This window comes from Chamaea fasciata, unplaced genomic scaffold (assembly GCF_029207755.1).
Source record: "Chamaea fasciata isolate MVZ Bird 193981 ecotype frontalis unplaced genomic scaffold, bChaFas1.0.hap1 SCAF_34, whole genome shotgun sequence".
NCBI lineage: Eukaryota > Metazoa > Chordata > Aves > Passeriformes > Sylviidae > Chamaea > Chamaea fasciata.
The window spans coordinates 2,052,296-2,058,834 of record NW_027094119.1 but is presented as its reverse complement, the minus strand read 5'-3'; the positions used below and the strand labels follow the sequence as shown (position 1 = coordinate 2,058,834).

The following is a 6,539-nucleotide window of genomic DNA, read 5'->3' as shown; positions in this document are numbered from 1 at the left end:
TAGGGGTGTGAACACTCGGCTAGAAGCAGCTGGACTGTCTGCAGACTGTTCTGGCCCCCACCAAGACTCTTCTTGTTGCCCTCGAGTGCCTCTTGCTGTAGGCAGGGGCTCCGAGCGGTGCTGCGGGGTTCTGCCCCTCCGTGCTGGCCGCCGGCCCCTGCTCGCCTATTGCATTTCACCTTTTTTTTCCTCATTTTTTTGGGTCAATTTTGGTCAATTTTTTGATCTTTTTTTTTTGGCTTATTTTTGGCTCCTTTTGGGCCAAATTTTGGACATTTTTGACACTTTTGATCTTTTTTATCAGTTTGGGTGGTTTTGGCTCCTTTTGGGTCAATTTTGGACAATTTTGACTCATTTTTGAATATTTTTGGGTCATTTTTTGGCCATTTTGGGTCAATTTTGGGTCAATTTTGAACGACTTTGTGTCTTTTCATCATTTTTGGTACATTTTGGTTCATTTTGGGTCAATTTTGGGTCAATTTTGACGATTTCTGTGACTTTTTCTCTCCCCTCCCCTCCTGCCGCAGAGGAGGCGCCGGAGCTGGAGCTGCCCCTCCCCCCACGTGAGGAAATGGGGGGAAATCCCTCAGATTTGGGTAAAAAATGGGGAAATTGGAGAAATTTGAGTGGAAATTTGGGAAATTTCGGGGGGACATGGGAAATTTTAGAGGATTTGAGGTAATTTTGGGAAAAATTGGGGTAAAAATGGAGAAATTTGGAAAAATTTTGGGGGAAAATTGTAAATTTTGAAAAATTTGGGCCAAAAACTGGGAAATTTCTGGAAAATTCTGGAAATTTTGGTGGAAATTTGGAGAAATTTGGGGGGACATGGGAAAATTTAAAGGATTTTGGGAGCTTTTGGGAAATTTTGGTGGAAATTTGGGAAACTCGGGTCAAAAATGGAGAAATTTGGAAAGGGTTTTTTTGAAAAATAGGGAAGTCTGGGAAATTTGGGCCAAAATTTGGGAAATTTGGGTCAAAACTGGTGAAATTTGGGAAAAATTTCAGAAAATTTGGGAAAATTTGGGTCCAAAATTGAGAAAATTTAGGGAAAAATTCAGGGAAAAATCAGGAATTTGGGGGGAAAATTTGGGGAATTTTGGGATAATTTGGGGGAATTTTGGTGGTTTTAGGTAATTTGGGGAAATTTTAGGGAAAATTGGGGATTTTTTGGGAAATTTGGAAGATTTGGGGGAATTTTAATAGATTTGGGGAGATTATTTGAGGAATTTTTGGGAATTGGGACATTTTGGGGAAATTTTGGAGTTTTTGGGAAAATTTTGGGGAAATTTTGGAACAATTTTGAGGGATTTTGGGAAATTTTCAGGAAAATCGGGAATTTCCGGGGAAATTTGGAGGATTTGGGGGAAATTTTGGAGAATTTTTATGGATTTTGGGAGATTTTTGGGAATTTGGTGAAATTTGGTGATTTGGAGTTTTTTCGGGGATTTTGGGGGAAAATTTTGGGGGATTTCAGGAAAATCAGGAAAATGTCTGGAAATTTGAGGGATTTTGAGAAAATTTGGGGGAAATTTTGGGATTTTTTGGGAATTTTTCGCTAATTCTGCCTCTCCCCCTCCTCAGAGCTTTCGCTGGAGCCGCTGGAGGAGGAGCCCACGTTGAGGCGGGGCCTAAAACGGAAGTGAGAGGAGCCAGAGGAGCCCCAAATGAGACTCGGGGGCGAGGCCAAGACCAAAGATGGGGCGAAATTCCCAAAGAAATCGTAAAAATACTGAGAAATTCCAGAGAGAATGTATAAAATAAAACAGTGAAAAAAACCAACATGGCGGCCAACAGCGGGTGGGGCTTAAATCGGAAGAGGGCGGGGCCTAAGCAGAACTCGAGTCGGGGCGGGACCAAAAACCAAAAATGGGGAGAAATTCCACCAAAAAAATTTGGGAAACTTTAAAGGAAAATTGAGATAGAGAAAGAAAAAACCCAAATGGCGGTTGGGTGGGCGGGGCTTAAACCAGAAGTGTGTGCGTGTAAACAGGAAATGGGTGGGGCCTTGAACCGGAAGTGGGCGGAGAAATCCGGACATTGAGATTCTGGCAATTCTAATTGTCCCTAATGAGTGGGAGGAGCTTCAACAGGAAGTTGGCGGCGTGAAAACCGGATGTGGGCGTGGTTTAAAAAGGATGTGACACCGTTTAAACACAAAATGAGCTCAGGGTGAGAATGTCAAGAAGGGGGCGTGTCCTGATGTCACGACTTCTCTCCCTCATTACCATCCCGCCCCTTCCGGCCCCGCCCCCCGAGGTCGTCCCGGAAGTTCCGGAGCCACCGATGCTCCATCTCAAGAGGTGAAATCCTGAAATTTTGAGGGCGAAATTTGGGAATTTGGGGAAATTTGTGGGATTTTGGGGGATTGTTCCAAGTTTCTTGAGATTTGGGGGAGAATTTTGGGATTTTTTTGGAGATCTTTTGGGGGGGTCGGTGAAAATTTGTTGGAATTTTGTCGAAATTGTTTTAAAATTTGTCCAAAATTTATCAAAATTTTGGGAAAAAATCGGGAAAATTTGGGGGGAAAATTGTGAAGAAAAAAAACTGTAGAAATTTCGTAAAAAAATTGAATCAAAATTCTTCAAAAATTTATCCCAAAACCATCAAAACTTTGAGAAAACTCGGGGAAAAATTCGGGATTTTTTTCCTGATTTTCCAGGAATATTTTAGGGAATGTTTTGTTAAACTTTTTCAGGATGATTTTGGTCAAGTTCAGTTCTGGTGTTTTTGGAGAAATTTTTCGCGATTTTTTGAGTCAGAACTTTGGATCAATTTTTAACAAATTTTTAAAAACAAATTATTGAAATTTAATGAAATTTGAATTAAATTTTTCCCAAATTTTGGCCAAAATTCCTCCAAACTTTGCCTGATTTTCCTGATTTTTTTAATTACAATGTTTTAATTTTGGGGGGAATTTTTTGGGAACTTTCGCAGTTTTTCGGGGAATTTTGGGAATTTTTCCCCAAATTTCTCCTCCTCTCCCTCCCAGGCTGCACCTTGACCACGCCCAGCCCCCGGAAGGGGCGGAGCTTGGCGCCATCCTCAGCCGGATTGGCCACGCCCCCTGGTGGCCGAGCTTGGGTGGGCTTTGGCCACGCCCCTTTCTCCTAAACCACGCCCACTTCCCCTTCAACCATGCTTTAAGCCCCACCTCTTCATTTCCCTCCACATTATCCCCCACCCACTTTACGCCACGCCCACTTGTCATTCAAGCCCCGCCCACTGAAGCCCCGCCCACTTTCCTCAACCCGATTTTACGCCCACTCCCGTTTGGCCACACTCATTTAAGCCCCCCCCCTTTACCTTTAAGCCTCGCCTATTTCCACTTTAAGCCCCGCTCACACAAGCCCCGCCCTCTTTCATTATCCCTGCTATAACCCCACCCCTTTAAGCTCCTCCCACTTCACTTCCCACTTACATTCTGCCCACTGAAGCCCCGCCCCCTTTCCCCCAGACCTCGGTGCCGCTCATTGGCTGCAAGTGGAGCAGCCCCGCCCCTACGGCCCAATCAGCATCAAGCTCCCCCCACGGCACCAATAAACCACGCCCACATGGCCGGAAATGGAGTTGTGAAGCTCGGGGGGCTGCCCTCGAGGGGCTGCGGGAAGCGGCGGGGGCTGGGCTCAGCCCCGCACGGCGCCAGAGGAGCCCGTTCAGCGGCCGGGCGGGGAAATGCCTGTTGGTGGCAGCGTCCCCCTCGAGCCCAAGGCTCGGCAGCGCTGCCGTTGCCCCAGAGCCGCTCCAGCCCGCACAGCGGCAGCTGCTGCGCTCCGGCCGCACTCTGACTCTCTCCGTTTCTCGGTCTCCTGGCCCAAAAGCAGCGCCGGCATCCCGGCTTTGCAAGGCCGGAGCCAAGGCCGCGTCCCCCGCACGGCATTTCCCCAAGGCTGAAGCCGCCGGGTCGCTCCGAGGGACGCCGTGCTTGGGGTGGATCCCTGCTCCGGGTTACTTTGGGGGACCGGGGGCAGGGGGAATGGCGAACAGCAGCAGAGCGAAGGGAGCGGGGATGGGATAGGATGGGGCGGGAGGGGATGGACGAGTGGTTTAGGGTTCGTGGGGTGGAGGTGTCGGACTCTGAGGTGCCGTCCTGACCCATGGCAGGTGTGAGAAACCGCCTTGCTTGGTGGGAGGGCAGGACTGGATTCGTGTTGTTTGAGGGCGGGGAGGGGATGTTGATTTTCTTTCATTCTTTCTGCGGCCAAAACCTCGCCGGGCACTGGGCGGGGTTAGCTTTGGGGGGCCCGGGGACGCGAGGCTTCGAGGGAATTTCCCCGAGGCTCGGGGCTGCTAAAGCTCCCCCCCGGGGCGGACGTTGCGGCTCCCGCGCCCAGCACCCCGGGGACGCGTGCCACCCAGCGGCACTGGGGACACCCGGCGCTGTCCGGGTGCTGCTTCTCACTGAACCTCAACCCTCTGCCTCTTCTCCCTGCAGCATCTGCCCCGTGCATTTTCTGCCTCCACGTGAGCCCTGCCCGGCGCCGAGGCCATGGCGAGCCCCAGCCCCGTGCTCGAGGCTCAGGAGCAATCCAGCTCCAGCCAGGAGCAGCAGCAGCAGCAGCAGCGCCGCGAGGAGCCCAACATGCCGTGGCTGGTCAATCTCACGGGCGCCGACCTCGGCCTGCCTCCCATCTCCGAGGATCCCAATGATCGCTGCAGCATCTGGGAGAACCTGGTGAGCCTGGTGGACTTCCAGAGCCCGGGTTTTTCCCTGACCTCCGAGGAGCTCTGCGACTTCCTCGACATTCCCAGCACGGCCGCGTCCTCCTCCTCCGCCTCCAGCGCAGGCGAGGTGACTGCGTCCCTGCCCCAGACCGTGCCCAGGTCCCCTCCGCCCGCCGAGGACGTCGACTACAAAACCAACCCGCACGTCAGGCCGCCCTATTCCTACGCCACCCTCATCTGCACGGCCATGGAAGCCAGCGGGAAGCCCAAGCTCACCCTGGCCGCCATCTGCAAGTGGATCCGCGACAACTTCAGCTACTTCTGCCGCGCTCATCCCAGCTGGCAGGTAGGAGCCGTTGGCAGGACTTCAACCCTGGGGTTTGTTCTCTTTTGCATCTAGAGCGCCATCCGGAACAACCTGTGCGTCAACAAGCGCTTCGTCAAAGTTCCCTGAGACAAGGGGGAGCCGGGCAGAGGCGCCTATTGGAAGTTTCACCCTCAATACACCAAGTGGCCCAAGAGCAGCAGCTCTGAGGGCCGCGGGGCGTTTCCAGAGCAAATCCCGCCAGCCTCCAGCAAGCGAGCCCAGCCAGCAGCTCAGCGTGCGCCCAGCCCGGCCCATGGCAGCCTCGAGGTGGGCGCGGAGCTGCAGCAGCCGCTCCAAGAGTTCGAGGAGTTTGGGAGCAACCTCTACAGCGATCCCATGGGGAACGAGGAGGGGCAGCAGGTCCCAGAGCAGTTCCCGCAGCAGGTCCCGGAGCAGTTCCCGCAGCAGCTCCCGCAGCAGGTCCCGGAGCAGTTTCCAGAACAGTTCCCAGAACAGGTCCCGAAGCAGTTCCCAGAGCAGTTCCCGGAGCAGTTCCCGGAGCAGTTCTCGGAGCAGTTCCCAGAGCATGTCCCGGAGCAGTTCCCGGAGCAGTTCCCGGAGCAGTTCCCAGAGCAGGTCACGGAGCAGTTCCCAGAACAGTTCCCGGAGCAGTTTCCAGAACAGTTCCCAGAGCAGGTCCCGGAGCAGTTCCCGGAACAGTTCCCGGAGCAGTTCCCAGAGCAGGTCCCAGAACAGTTCCCGGAGCAGTTCCCAGAGCCCTGCCCCACAGCCCTGGTGGCCGAGGCTTCTTGCCTGCCCAGCGATGCCCCGGGCGACCCCGAGGAGCCGCACGAGCTGACCGCACTGATGGGCAGCATTGACTGGGAGGCTCTGCTCAGCCCCTCCCTGGAGCAAGATTTCCTCGCTCTCGACAACCTGGAGCTGCCACCTTCCACCCTGGCTGAAGTGTTGCCCCTGTGCCCAGCAGGGGAGCAAGAGCAGCAGCAAATCCCTGCCGAGCCCGGCCTCACCACGCCGGGCTTGGATGAAAACCTGACGGCCGCGGCTTTCCTGGAGGTTACCTGGAACGAGGAGACACCGGAGAATCTCCTCCCCAGCTGCAGCTTCCTGGAGCAAGGGGCTGAAAACATCCAGGCCTCGCTGCCCAACATGGATGTCATGGACTTTGTGGACGACCCCTTTAAATCTCTCGTAGAGATGGGCGATTAGACTACATTAGATAGGATAGGATAGGATAGGATAGGATAGGATAGGATAGGATAGGATAAGATAAGATAAGATAAGATAAGATAAGATAAGATAAGATAAGATAAGATGCTGCTTCCCCTCCTGGGTGGGACCCGGGGGCGTGGGGGGGAGACAGGACCTGAACAGGATGGGGGGACACGGGCAGCGCCCCCCTGTCCCCGCTGTGCCTCCCCTGTCCCCGCTGTGCCCAGCCCCCCAGTGCCCCCCCCCATACCTCCCAGCGCCCCCTGCCCCCCCCAGGCCCCTCCTGACCCCCTCAATGCCCCCCTGCTCTGCCCCCCTCACCTCCCCGGCACCC

At 53.6% G+C, this 6,539-nt stretch overlaps 1 pseudogene; it reads left to right on the top strand.

Annotated features, from left to right (window-relative positions):
* Window positions 1-4,019: 4,019 nt before the first annotated feature.
* LOC136303442 (forkhead box protein J1-like) lies at window positions 4,020-6,202 on the top strand (annotated as a pseudogene).
* Window positions 6,203-6,539: the final 337 nt, after the last annotated feature.